Source organism: Nipponia nippon, unplaced genomic scaffold, assembly GCF_047370975.1.
Source record: "Nipponia nippon isolate SJK-2023a ecotype South Korea unplaced genomic scaffold, ASM4737097v1 scaffold_5, whole genome shotgun sequence".
Classification (NCBI taxonomy): domain Eukaryota; kingdom Metazoa; phylum Chordata; class Aves; order Pelecaniformes; family Threskiornithidae; genus Nipponia; species Nipponia nippon.
In genome coordinates, this window is record NW_028262369.1 from 22,872,563 (window position 1) to 22,887,698 (window position 15,136).

A 15,136-nucleotide genomic window follows, 5' to 3' on the forward strand; every position below is an offset into this window, starting at 1 on the left:
TATGTCAAAACCCTGCAGGTGTATATAATTTTTAAATAAATCTTACCTGTAGTGACAAGATGGCTTCAATACCCACTTTACCAGTTAATTTTTTCAACAGAGTCCTACCAGAGTCACTCGTGTCCCGTAGCAGTAAATTCCACGAGTTAATAATTCATCCAAGTATTAATACAACAACATTATTTTCTATAATCATATTCTATTTTCTTGAAATGTGGTTTCTATCTGCTTTAACAGTTGATTTTTTGACTTCTCCCAGGCACTGGGTGCCAGCAGCGATTCCCTGTCCCACTTTGTCAAGAGCGGGGGCTAGATCAGACCCGAAACCCTTCTCCCGCAGGAGAGGGCTGTGGCCGGGCAGCATCCCCTGGCATCTCTCAGGATCAGGTTTTACCTGCCGCTGTTCTTGTAAGGGATGTCAGCAAAACTCTCTTTCATTTGGTTTTAATAAATGAAATTTAATTCTTACTATGCAAAAGCCGTATTGGTTTATCCATGGCTTTTGTTCATTTAGGTGGTTCTGGGTCTAAAATGATACATTTTTTTCAGTTTTTCTGAGGAGCACTTCTGGTTTAGCAAAAGCAATCTAAACCAAAACAACGCCTCTCAAAGCTGCCATAATCTGTATCTTGTATTTCCATTGCTAAAGCAGCATTTGCTACCTGAAAGACAAGGAATTTTCTTTCCATCATGCTGAAGCTTTTGGACTTCTGTTGGAATATTTTCCCTGGGCCCGAGAGAGAGAGAAAGCAGCAAAACTGAGCCAAATTTGCTCTTAGCACTAGTCATTTTCGTATTACATTTTATGTTTTTTATTAGAGTCGCTAGTGTAGGATGCAAAGGTTTTAAATTATAGTGAAAAGCTGAGTGGTTTTCAAATATCTTGGCTAAACTACCCATATTTTTGTATTTTATTTCTGACCTTAGCTGCATGTTTGAAAATAAAACTCCATCTCTGTAAACTTGTTACATAAATTATCAAATCAAGGTCACAGCTGGAGCTAAGTCAGTAGCTAGCTGCATCAACACCACCACTGAATTCCCAGCTATCCAAGTCATCCAATTAATGCACCCGATCATGAAATCACAAGGTTAATGCTACAAATAGCCTTTTTTTTTTTTTTTTTTTTTTTTTTTTACAAACTAACCTCAGGAAATGAATGAGGCAATGGTCCTTCTGGTTCCAGAGCCCCAGGATCCTGCTCATGGCGAGGGAACCGACTGAACAGGTTTAACATTTTCATGTACAATTTAAACTCATTTACTCTACAGCCCTCGAGGCAAACCTGGACTCCTCCTGGAGTTCCCATATGCTTTGTGCCTACACCGTGCCTCCCCAGACGAGCTAGCCAGCTTCCACCACAGCAGCGGTTAGCAACCCTTCCTTCCACCCCACAGCCTCATTGCCTCCTGTATTTACGGAGGAGCTGGTCTGTGATGTGGAAAGCAGACCCAACGCAGAATTGCAACCAAGGTAAACAACACCAGTGGTGCCATTTCTAAATTAATTGTACACGCACTCACTTTCACACGTCAAAATAGTTAAAGAAAAATAGGAAACAACTCCCTCCAAAATGCCATGGGGAAAAAAGGATAGCTAAAAAACCCAAAAATTCAGATTGCATGATCTTTGGAGTCACAGGACATCAGTCAAAACAGCCAATTTAGACAACCTGACGTTTATCGCCCTCTCAAACCAGGCTGGTCTTTCACACGCTTAGATGGTCAGCCTGACATAGCCGTGGATTAAATCTGTCTCCCCTTGCTTTAGAATAAGCCTTGGAGAAGAGGAGGATTGCCCTTGCTTGGTGCTGCAGGGTTGTGGCATCCCCAGAATTGCAGTGTATACGTGCTGCAGGCTGGAGAGGGAAAGGACCCGTAAGATGCAAAGAAGAGAAGAGATGAAGTCTCTGCTATGCTAACAGCCTTCAGGCATAAATAATGCAGCCGTTAAGATTTGGAAAAATGAGGCCACACTAGAAATATGTCCCTTTTTTTTTAAAGAGCAAGAAAAGGATGAATCTGGAGTTTAAGTGCTGGAGTATGGGAAGAAGAGGAACATGTGTCAGGTATAAATCCCAGCACCATGGTGGGAGTAAACATGCTTTTGACAGCAGCATACGCAGATGCCGAATAGGTCAGTATATGGCAATGCTGGGAAACAGAACAAGTGAGATGTCTCCAGAATAGCTGCTACATGTGACGGCACCAAAGAAAAGCACTATTTCTGTAGTGTATGATTCAACATGGTTTATTAATTGTGTATATCCCTCTGTAGAGATCATGATGTTATTGATATATCTTCTAAAGTTCCTTTACAGATAAATATTTAATTTATGTTTTAAAAACTGTAATCTCAGTGTACGTACAAGTACAGATCCGTATGAATACAGAGGTCTCTTTTGTGGTACCTGTAGGTTGCTGCGCTTGCTTCACTTTGTAGCAAGTCCCTGCACTCTCCTAGCAAATCAGGAGCACCATATGCTGAAAAAACACGGTCCGACCTTTGGAAAATCTCCTTGATTCTTCTTTTATGATACTAATCTTCATGCCTGCAAGCAATACCGTATACACTCCAAAAAAACTCTAAGGTAGACAGAACGTTTGGTTGGCAGCCTCATACTTTCTGCCTGATCCTCTCTCCTGGTCCGTAGCCCTTTTGCTAACTGCTCATGTGCAAACTGTGCATCCAGTAACCCCTGTACAGGCAGAGTGATACTCGGTCACTCACCAAGAAAGGAACTGAGAAACTCTTTGTGGCTCTCATTTCTAACCTCAAAGCAAAGACTACATTTAACCTTTTGGTATAAATCCAGATTGAAAATAGAGAAAATGGAAGTTTGCGTGAGGCTACTACTTTTTGCTTTGCTGCAGTCTTCCTCTTGTATCTCCTAATTTATGTGCTTTGGTTTTACTTTCTCATCTGACTCCTTTTCTGTTTCTGATTTCTATTGTGGTCATCAGTAAGGTGAAATACACAGGCTAAGTCTGAAGATCTTAATTTCCCCATGTTGATTTTCATGTTTAGTTTTCCATCCCTCATTATATTTTTAAATGTTGTCTCTGGAAGTTACATCTTTGTGTTAGTTCTGGCTACAATTCTTGCTTTCTCAATAAGTTTGATCTTTGCTTACTCATGAGAGTTACATGTTGAACATACCGACATGTTAGGATTAAGCCAAGGGTAGCATCTCTTATTCTTTGATTTAGCATGGTGTATTTCAAGTAGCAATTGATTAATGCATCTGGAAACTGCTTCTCTAAACCTTCTTTCCTTGTATGCAGATTACAAACTGTGTTATATGTCGGAAATAACTGTCCCTTGAACATCCTTCATTAATTGCCGATGGGGAGAGCATTTGTAGAACTCTGTTCTTAAGTCTGTACTCCGTATATGTGCCCATTTTCCCATGTATCACATGGTAGCGCCTATAAGACTAAACTCCAAGTTTTATCTCACAGTCAGTGCAATGTCTGCCCACCTAATCAGTCATTCCCCTATAGATTACAACCAGTAATGAAAATGGAAAAAATGCCTTGGTCTCCTCCCTCCCCAGCCAGGGTCTGTAAGTGTGCCTATGAGAGCGTTCTTTCCATAGCACCATCATCACCAGATAATATTTTAAATGAAAGCCATCACGTGTGTGGTGTGGGGTTTCAAAGTGAGCATTGTGCCCAGCTGTGCAGCACAGCACTGAAAAAGCCTGATGGTAGCAGCACAGCTATATCACAGCATTATTGGTGTGGTCTCCTTTCAGGTCAGCTAATTTTATACTGAATTCTAACTAAAAGATTGTCTAAGGAAGAAAAGAAACTCATAGGCTTCAAGCTATCATCATTGCAGGGCTGAAATTTTTAAGCAAGTGCAAAAAATGCCTGAAAATGCATGTCAGGAGTGGGGCAGAAGCCAGATCAATACAGGTCTTGTAAAGTGAAATCAAAGGTGAATGACGGTAGGCAGAGCGAACTCAGCCCACCTGAGCAGCTCTGCTGAATGGGGGGAGAGGCAGAGGCATCCCTGCCGCGGGGAAGAGATGGCCACAGGAGAGGGTGGGTTGGGCACTGGAAGCCGATGGAAGGGCCCGAGGAGCTTGGTTTGCTGCTCCTGCTGGCCCCAGGGGGGAGAAAACAGGAGACAAAGGCAGAAACTTCCCCCTGCAGAGCTTTCTGGTACTCCAGCATTTTCTTACCATTCACTAGAAAGAGTTATTTGGGGTCTGGGCACATGGGCATCTCAGCACACCTTGTTTCTCCTGAAACAAAACCACTGTGGGAGCATGATACTACAACAGAAGTTCATGATGTAGGAAAAATAACAGACACAACTTATCACAGTGTAGAAGAGAGTGATGACTAGACAGTGTAGGAAAGCTGCAGTCAAACAGTTTGAGATTAATATAACCATAAAAAGCAGATGGCATGGCTTTTTTTTAACCAGTTGTCCAGCAGTCCGTGGCAATTTATAAGTCATGACCCTTATATAACCACATAATTACCTGTAAGCGAAGCAGCCTGTTAGGATGTTAATAGTTCACCAGCCACAGCAGACGTCAGAGTATTCATCCTGTTCTTGCTGTACCACACTTGAACATTACCAAGGTTTCTGCCCTGCTTTCCCATACAGACTGACACTGGGCAGCAGGCAAGTATGCTGGAGCCTCTTCCAGACATAGGCTCGCAGCCTCATCCTAGCTCTAGGCTGATGAGTTTTCCTTACTTCGGCAACCTGATGCCTTCAGCATGTCTCCTTTGCCTATATGATACCTGGGATAACCTCTCTTAGCAGCATGGCACCCCATTCAGGGGGGAACTCCATTAAGGACTGACATGGTTCACCGACGGTACCCAATCAAATTGTGAATGAGAAGCAAACTACATTTGAAACATGTTTAAGGAATTCTTTGAATACCCATGTTCTATCCTGAATCAAGACCATATGGATTATTAGCCATTTTTCATGCCTATGGATAAAAGGACATGCCCATGCTGTGAAACAAAGGATACAAAATCCTAATTCACTTGATCTCTTCATTCTTCCATGGTTCTTCTCATTCTGTATTATATTTTAGCTACACACAGCTAATGGAAAGAGCAAACATGATTAGGAAGATACTATTCGTGAGGTTATTGCTAATATGAAAATGCTGTGTTACTTGCACTTTTTCTATAATTTTAGGATAATCTGAAAAATGTTTCTAAAAAAAGCATCAGATGCCTTCTCTTTTTTTTTTTTTAAACTTGTTTTCAATTTCAATATCATCTTGCATCAGCAGTACCCTGCATTGGAGTGAGTGCATGTTTGCCTCAACAGCAGATGCTAGATTAGACCCACAGGAACCTTCACAAGGCTAGAACAGCTATTGACATCATGTATCTCGGGTGGCAAAGAGTACAGGATTGGACCTCTCATTACATTCAGCATCAAACTTTTTACTGCTCACATGAAAAATACATACCTCTACCTTAGTTATGAGAATCACTGGCTTTTTACAGTATGCTTCCACCCTTGGAGCTGCCAGACTCTAGCGAAGACTCACTGATTATATGCAAGCCATAGTTTTTCAGAGACTTATAATTTGGCTAAATTTGGCTGGATTTTCATAGGTGTATCAAAGGGCATACTCAGCCAGTGTGGCAAAACTTAAACAACCTCAGCTTTTCTCTTTCTCGACAAAACAACTTTGTTTATAGTTTTCTATAACCTCATTTGGAGAAATGGCTGAACCCTTCAGCATTAATATCTTGGAGTCTAAAGCAAAAAATAGCCAGGAGCTTTCCGATACAAATAGAAAAAGAAAACCACCAACCTGAAAACCTGGATCTTATCATTGAGAAATGGCAGGCAGCCTTGGGAACAGGCACTGCTATTGGCAATATTTGTAATAATTCTGATACTCTAATCTCTTTATCTTCCTTCTGCATCTCTTCTTTTATTTTCATATTGATGCCATGGAATTCATGGCACCAATTTTTTTTTTCCTTTTCTTTTTCCTTTGGCTTCATTCTCAAAATTAAAATAGCCTCATTTTTATTATTCGAAAAAAGCGAAAGTTCTGGTGTACCTTCCACGCACTCCTGGACTCCCATCTTGTGATGAGGTGCAGTTATCCTCTCTCTTGGGTGGGGGACCATGTCTCGCCACAGGATTGGACATAAACATAGCAGCGAGCACTTTTTAAGGGCATAAGAGGATGATCTCCCACGGGACCTAAAGAGTGTCACTTTGTCACAGCAAGATCGGTTGGATGGAAGTATTTGCAGTGGTGACAGGGAGAACATGAGAGCCACCCGGCTTTCTCCTCCCTCCTGGGAAACAGTATATATCTCAGCTGTCCCTGTCATGGGGATTCCTTGAGGTTCCTAGGCTGAATATCCCTCTAAATGCTGAGCAGACACTTTAAACATGGTATTGCACTGCTATTAATATCACCGTCACCTAGGGCCCGGCCATGTGCGAGGCAAGGCTTGTAGGGTGAAGTAATAACTTCTGCTAGACCTTCTGATATGGTTTGTGGAGCACTTTGTAAACAGGCTGACAAGATCTTTGTTTCCAAGAACATGCTCTCTGATAGGCAAAGGATGCAGTGTACTCCTAGGAGCGGAGCGGTGTGCCCTGAGAGCCGCCTGCTGAAATGGCCATCCCCGTGCACATGAAATTTAAATCCCTCAACTCCAGCACATAAACAAAGCTTGAGAAGAGTTGTAAGCAAGCAGGAGGAGAGCCATGCAGTGAGAGCGTGCTGTCTAACAGGTTTCACCAGCCCATCTGGATGAGGGATGTGGCGAGTCATGGAGGAGGTCACTGAGGAGCGTTTTTGTGATTACGGATTGCGTGTTCAGAAGGACCCAGCTCTCTCTTTCTCCATCTCCGGCTGTTCTGGGAAGTCCTTTCTGAAGTTATAGCAGGGTGGAGCTCCACTCACCACACTGGGTGATAGTCATCTCCGTGGTGTGTCATCACCTTCTTGGGAGACAGCCCTATGGTGTCCACCTCAGTCAACAGCTTTGTCTGCTGGGTACGTCACTCAGCAGCCAGGTTTCCAAGTCTGGGCACTGGGCTCTGCTCCGCTCTTCTGCGTTTTACATTCAATAACCATTGATTCAAATATAATCGCAAGAATGAAGGCCAAAATCCAGGGCTCTTTCCTGCCTAATGAACACCCTCCTCTGGGCCTGGAGTCATACCTTCCCCATCCTCCTCCTCTGCCCTAGCACATCTGGAATTCTTTAGCCTTTAGCAGCTGGGCTGCAATGGGATCCTCACCATAGCCTGTGCTCCGGGAACACCTTGAGCTGGTTATGGTCTCTGAAATTAGGCAGTCAATAAGTGGAATTTTCTTTTATTACATTTTTAGGAATACCTAATGTGCACCTAAATAAATGCTTAAATGACACCATCTGCAGGTACTTACGTTTTCAGTGTATCCAGCTCAGTGGTTTGGAATTTGGCCACTGATTAGGACCTAGAGAAGTAAAGGAAATGCGTATTCTAATAGCTGAACAACACTGATCTGAGTGTTGCTGTCTTGCGAGATATGAATGAAAAGGTAGAATTTGCCTTCTTTGGGGGAATGCTATCAGTGAATCAGTGTCAGACTGTAAACAAGTACCAAAATTAAGATATATATCTGTTGTCTTTTTAGTCAATATTTTTTCAGAATACATTGCTATCTTTTGCTTTGTTACAGCTTTTACTACATTTTTATGATCTATCCCTTTTCTTTAAACCCCTCCAAAAAGTATCCCCTATAATCTCATTGCACCACTGTGGCTATATATGACATCTACTTTTCGTAGTAGAATTTATTCCTGCAAAATCTTAGACCTCTGTTGTCACTGCAAATTGTAGGTATGCTGTGGACAGGATTGTAAACTCTACAGAGTCAGGACTGCATTTAAGCATAGTAGTTAATTTTCCTACCAGTAACAGTGAGAGAAATACACGTCAGCCAAAAGAAAGGATGGAATGCACCCGAATCAATAATTTTTGTAATGTTACAAGATTTTTTTTTTTATTTTCTTAGAGAGAGAGATTTTCCAGTTTGATGGAAAATAGCAGATAACAATACACTCACTTTAGACTTAACATTTTTTTGATTGATCAACTAAATAAGTATGCCTGAACTGAAAAAAATAAAGAAGCCATCGAAGAGAGCAGTTTTTAAGTCTGCATTCAGAATATATTTGTATATTCTAAACTACTTAGTCTACCTGTTAATTAAGCAGCTCATTTATAGGCTAGTTAAATAGCAGTCAACACATGCACTTCTGGTATGAATACAGAGGATCCAGTCACTTACCTGCTCTTAAAAGATTTTTCTTGAAAAAACAATAAATGTCACTGTCAACTTTGATGACAGATCGTACCTAGAGACACGCTCCTCCAAAATTTGACTTGTGATTAGATGGGGCATTGTTTTAAGTACTGCAGCTAATGAAGAACCAGAGAAGAGTGATCTCTGCATATCTGATTAACATTATGTGTTATTCCATACCTCCACAGGTTTTTTTTTTGGCTTATTCTTTGTCCGTTGCTCTTTCTTCTTTGTTACAGCAAGTACCAACAGAAAACTCCAATCCTGCCACTATTTTACCATATTTAGAGTACACAGATACTCATCTGAAATTCTCCTCTAACTTGAAGTTAGACACATACATAAGTCATTATAGGTTTGAACCCTTAGTTATTTTATTGAAGATAGGCTTTTAAATGAAAATATATAGGAATAGATTGAAACTGTGTACAATCTGTGAAGACTAAAACCTCAGACTAGAGATCATAAAACTCCGTAGTTGCTTTTTTCTTATACTATTTGAGATTTGCTGAAGAAATCCTTTTGAAGGCTGAAACGGGTATTCTATTTTTTAAATGGAAAGCCAAGAGGGCAAAAAGTGAAATCTTCTCATCCACATCATTTCTCTGGTGTTAGTGATGTAAAATTCTAGTTTCATGGGAACCAGAAGTGCTGGCTAGAATAAATTTTTCAAACAGGGAAGAAAGAACATTTCGGTCTTTGAAGTTCAGTGATGTTCTGTTAACCAACATGGATCTGCAAATCAGATATTCCTTTTCTTTCCTAAATCCATCCCCCGCTCATTCTTTTAATTTGATTACTGACATCATAATCAGAATGCAATTTGGTAAATATTTCCAGATATTTCCAAGCTGCACAACACATATAGTCTAGACTTAATTCAAGAAACAAATTGTGAAAAATCCCAGCTGGTTTTCTTTTTCTTCTTCCATCAACAGGATTACAATACTTATCAGTTTGGCTCTGACTTCTGATTCTTATCACAGATTTTAGCTCCACCACCTAATGAACAGCTGAGATGTGGTAAAGAAACAGACCTTTATTTTCTGGTTATTCATGCCCCTAATCATGAAGGTTGAATCTAACACATATGAAACAGCTCTTGTTAGGGGATTGCATTTAAATGTCACATGGCATTATTTGCAATTCTTCTCAGGAGTGAAGACAGAAATAGGGGGTATACAAGAACGATAACATTTTAAAAGACTCCTTTAGTAGATTGGCTGGTGACAGCAAATGCAATACATAATGTAATCATAGCTTGACTTGGCTTATAATTTCTCACTGTACTGGCAGATTTTGGAAGTGCAGTCAAGACAGCATGTTCACTCTGGAGGTGTTTGAAGGCCCTGGAGGACATCCTATTCAAGAAGAAGGTAGAAGTTCACCATTAAAGATCAAAAACATAGTAAAAATACAAAGTCCCTCCATGGTGTTAAGGAGAAAACAATTGTAATGAATCCTTTGTTAATATTTGACTGAACTCATCTAAAGTTTTTCCATGTCTTCATTGCAGCAGGAGGAAGTTCAAAGGAATGTCATACAATGATAGCTACGTACTAATGAGATCACAACCGCACAGGAAATATTACAGTGATTTGGCTAGCATGTACGGGCACCGTTAGCCCTCCCAGCAAGGAACCTCGATGTATATATAGGCTCAGCGTGGCCAGCAATCAGCAGGGCATCCTCTTTAACACAAGTGGCAAGACTGTATTTTGCAGTCTGGAGGGTCCCTTTTGTAGAGGCTGCTGCCACGGATGTTGAGTTGCCTTATGGCAACCATGAAGTCTAGATCGGTTGTGGGTTTGTCTCAATCTCCACTTGAAACACTACCTCATTTCATGATGTGAATGTTTGATGAATGCTAAATAATGCAGGGTCCTCTGTGCATTGATGGAGATGATCAATATGAAATGTCTAACGCATGCAATGATTGCTTTAGTAGGAGTCGTTACAGAGTGGGCAGTTTCCAGGTGCCTACCTCTACCTACTAACAAATGTATAGGAAATGAATGTTACTGCATTGTGAAAATTGGTGGGGACTTTGCACAAAGCCTCTTGCAAATTTACTGCTAATGATTCATCAAAAATAGAGGAATACTTACAATTTATAAAATGCTCCTGATACCCTTCTTGGTTAATTATCCACTCAACAGCACTGCACAACCACTGTATATATTCTGCAGCATATGTTCGTACCCAACAGCCTTATTGGAAATGACTGTATATTTAAAGTGAGAGACAAGTAGAATAATGCATTTGTCGTACTGGATATATACAGCTTGTTGGACTCAAGTGGTTGCAAGGAGTCTGCATTCTTTTGATCATCTTATCACCAATGGCCCTTTAAAATATGATAGACGTGCAGCCGTACCTCCTGCTGTTATAAACAAGGCAGAGACAAATGGCTTGCAAAGAAAATGGTCTTTTTTAACAGCAGCAATGAAAAGATCTCCCAGCAGACCCTTTAGCTGCTTTCCAGTGTGAGTGACAAATTAAGATGGGGCCACAGATACAACAGCCTCGGATGCATCAGAGCAAAGCCACAGATAACAGTCCATCTTTTAGGTGGCACTTGTTTGGGTCTGAGTCTGTAAAGGCATTAATTCTTTCACTTCTCTTATGTATTATTTAGCAACTAAGCAAATTTCAATTGCATTTCTCTTACAAGAAGAATATCTGTTAAAATAGAACATCGAGTCAAAGCTGCTCAGATAGCAACATTGAGATACTCTCCTTAAGTACAAACAGACACAAATTATCCCAGGTTAAAATGCCATTTCTGCGGCAGAAAATTTTAGCTTGTGCAAAGTAAGTATATTTTAAACAATTATACAAAAAAAAGACAGTTCAAATGCATCTTCACCTAGTGTAACTAGCTCGGTATTAAGGATTTGCCATGGTGATACCAAATTTATTTTAAATTGTCCAAATTATGCCAGTGCAAACTCATTAATATTCATACATATCAAGAGTCAAACTGGGTTCTTCCTCCTTGCACATCATTAATCTCAAAAAACCCCTCACAAGCCTGTGAACCAGATTAACAACTCAAAGGTACCTTTGCACTCACTTTCAAATTATAGTAAATTACCCCAGTATTATGATTTGCTTGAATTAGTTTTGACTTATTAGTCAAATTATTTTGAACTTATCAGTAGAGCAGTTTCTCTCTTTTTTTGTTGGAGATTTAGAATAATTTGCTTACTTTTCATTTCTCGTTTGGATTATCCATGGAAAATAAATTTTAAAAAATAACAGAAAACTGAATTGTTGAGAGCAAATCCAGCATAATCCATAAATTAAGTGACTGTGGCTGCATGGGACCATTGCCTGGCATTTGGAGGTGCTGAGAAATGACAACACAATGGTACCACCAGTACCTCAAATACTCTTCATCAGCAGGAGCAGCTTTCATTTATTCCTACATGCAGGCTATCCTTAGCTTTACCTCAAAAGACTAAAGTATGCAGAGATGACACTGGAAATATTGAAAACATGGGTAGAAACACTCAAAAGAGTCTTCACAATTTTTTTTCTAGCCATTGAAGATGAGAAATAACAAACTGGAACAAATAATAAAAATAATTTTTGCTCTAAAGTAGGCGGTGTTGGTAGACAGAGGTGTATCTATGCAATTAAACACTGTCCTGACTTGCTAAGCAGAAACAATTTAGAAATTTTAAATGTATTTTTTGGCACACGCGGCACTATGCAACTGCAGGAGTCAACCTGGAAGAGAGGCTGGGTGTACATGCAAACAGATGATTCACTTAAAAAAGATGCTTAACAAGAGTATGTACCAAAATGTATATTAAAGGGATGGTCTCAGTCCGGCCCTCCTGGGCGGCTGCAGAGGTTTAGGGGATGGGAATTTGTCCCCCTGATGTTGAAAAGACACTTTATGTAACTGGGATGACAGACAACAGGATATCACATCCGTCTGGTTTTGCTTTTAATGTTGAAATAAGGGTTTGGAGAAGGAATAGAAACAACAGGGCAGGTGGAAACATGCCAGCCTGGGTCAAGGAGGATATTGTGTCTGAAGAAGGAAAGAATGTGATACAATATATAGCTTGGCAAGAAGCGCAGAAATTGTTTGGATTGAAATAAAAGATAAAAAGGCCAAAGAAGGAAGATAGGAAACCATTGTAACCCATCTGGAGCAAATAAAAAAGCAGCCTGGAATATTGATGCAGATAAAGAGCCATGGAAAAGCCTCACGTTGGCAAACTTCTGCTACCCAGGATGTGGCGAGGAGAGCAGGGGTGCTGCACAACACGGGCTGGGAGCAGGCACAGGGCTCTCTCACCTGCTGCCTTTCAGTTATTTCACTTTTTTTAAAGCTTTTTGCATTGCAGCCAACGTTTCTTCTGCTTTATGCAGCTCTAGAGGCCATCAGCCCAGAGGACGTTGGTCTGCACGCCTCCTCCTTGCCCCGCAGGTCCCTGCCATGGCCACCTCACCCTGAGCCATGGCTGCAGAGGTCATCTCAGCGATCCAGGTCCCAATTAAAACAACCTATCTCAGTTAAACTTAAACCACTGGAGGGAAAAAAATTATTTAATTCCTGATCAGTTCTCCAAGACGGTTCAAAGGAGATGGAAAGGGAAAGAGCAGCCAGGGATGGAGGCAGTAGGACCGCCTTTCTGATGGGGGCTGTGGATGGTGCTCATTTAAACTGATTAAAAATATACCATTAGCGAGAGGGGCCAGCAGCTTTGCCAGCTGAGCGGGGGTTGAGGAGCTCGTGGGGATCACTCACTGTGCTACCTCCTGGACATCTGGAGGCAATATGGTAGGGGAGGTCAGCAGCTCCTACAGAGAGGGGAAAATGAATTTTAAAAGACATTAGTAAAGACACAACATTTGAAGGTATGTGCCACAGAAGATGATATAATTTCAGTAAAATGAAGACTGCATTTTGAGCTTTGGCAGCTTCAAAGGGCCCCCCCGCCCCCCGCTCTCTTTTGTGGAGAGCAAAGTCCCCCTGGGAGCCATCGCTGTGCCGGGCCATCCTGCTGACTTCCACGATGCGGTCAGGCTGGCCGAGCCTCCACCGCAGCAGGTACCAGAGGTTTGCACACATTTCTGGCTCATCTGGTTTGACTGGAGTAGACTGGTTGGGAATATTTCTGAGTCCTGGAGCAAATGGAGCCATGGGACAGAGCAAGCCAAAGGCCACAAGCTGAGCAGGGATTAGGGACAGGGATGGACTCAGGGCTCTCACGCCGATGGCAACAGACACCTTACCCGTCTGCTATGCACTGTCTCTGCAAAAAGCCACGGAATCAGAGCTTGGGATTATAAGGAATTATGCAGACAGTCAGGAAGAAGGAGGAGGCAGGAAGGTACAGGCAGCTGGCAGAGGTGATTCTGCCTGGAAGAAGAGGAGAGGCACTGGCTGGCCCCAGGGACCCCGCGAGCAGCCAGCCTGGGCTTCCCGGGGCCATCCCGCAGGACCATGCAGGGGCTGCGGTGCTGAGCTGTGGTGCTGAGCTGCAGCTCTGCCCAGGGGCTGAACCAGGCTTTGAAGAAATCCAGGGGAGAGGCTGTGCTCCGCCTTGCTCCTCGCTGCAGATGGCTGCAGGGAAACCTTGCGTGACAGCTAGAACAAGGAATGATTGCAAAGTGCTTTCTAATTTTCTTTTATTTTTAGTTTCTATGATTTATTCTTAATATCATTTCTGATCTTGTAATCAAGGCTTTAACCCTTTGCTCTACTGGAATAAATTGGCAATTTTTATTTTTAAAAAGTGGCTTGGTATTTGAAGCAAACTCATCGAGATCTAACAAATCCAGGATGCTTTTACTTCCCTGGATGAAAGCAATCCAGCTCAATCAATCCCCATTATGCCTCATACACACACACTATGGTTTTCCTATAAGACAAGACTGTCTTGGATAAAATTCCCAGGCTGAAAGGTAGAGTTCGGGCTGGGCAAGTGGCAGCATCCATAGCAAGAACCTGCCACTGGACACTCTGCAGTACTTGCTGCAACTGTTGTCAACAAAACCAGCTATCAGGGTTTTGTTGCCCCAGATAAGGTTTCATGACTCCCTGAAGTCATCCTCGTAATCATAAAATCATTTAGGTTGGAAAAGACCCTTAAGATCATCAAGTCCAACTGTTAACCTAGCACTGCCAAGTCCACCACTAAACCATGTCCCTAAACATCACATCTACCCATCTTTTAAAGACCTCCAGGGATGGGGACTCAACCACTTCCCTGGGCAGCCTGTTCCAGTGCCTGACTACCCTTTCGGTGAAGAAGTTTTTCCTAGCATCCAACTTAAACTTCCCCTGGTGCAACTTGAGGCCATTTCCTCTTGTCCTATCGCTTGTTACTTGGGAAAAGAGACCAACACCCACCTTGCTGCAGCCTCCTTTCAGGTACTTGTAGAGAGCAAGAAGGTCTCCCCTGAGCCTCCTTTTCTCCAGGCTAAGCAACCCCAGTTGCCTTAGCCGCTCCTCATAGGAGTTCCTCATAATCATCTTCACGGTTATAGAAAAATACATCCTGCAGAGACCATGAAAATGGACAGGATCAAAAAAAAGGTGCCTGGTTCACCCACAGCACATCTACTGACTGAGACGGCAATGCTGCAATGAGATGGCAGTGTTGCAACGGGATTGCAAGCTGCAATGTGACGGCGTGCTGGACACCTGGGCACTGAGGGGAACCTGTGGTATGACAGATGCAATGTGAGCAGGGAAGCCAGCATGTGTTAGAAAATGGCCCCATGAGGCATCCAAAGTGCAGTTCTGAGTGAATACAGACTTGGCACTTGTAAATTAATTTGTCTGACTTTCAGAC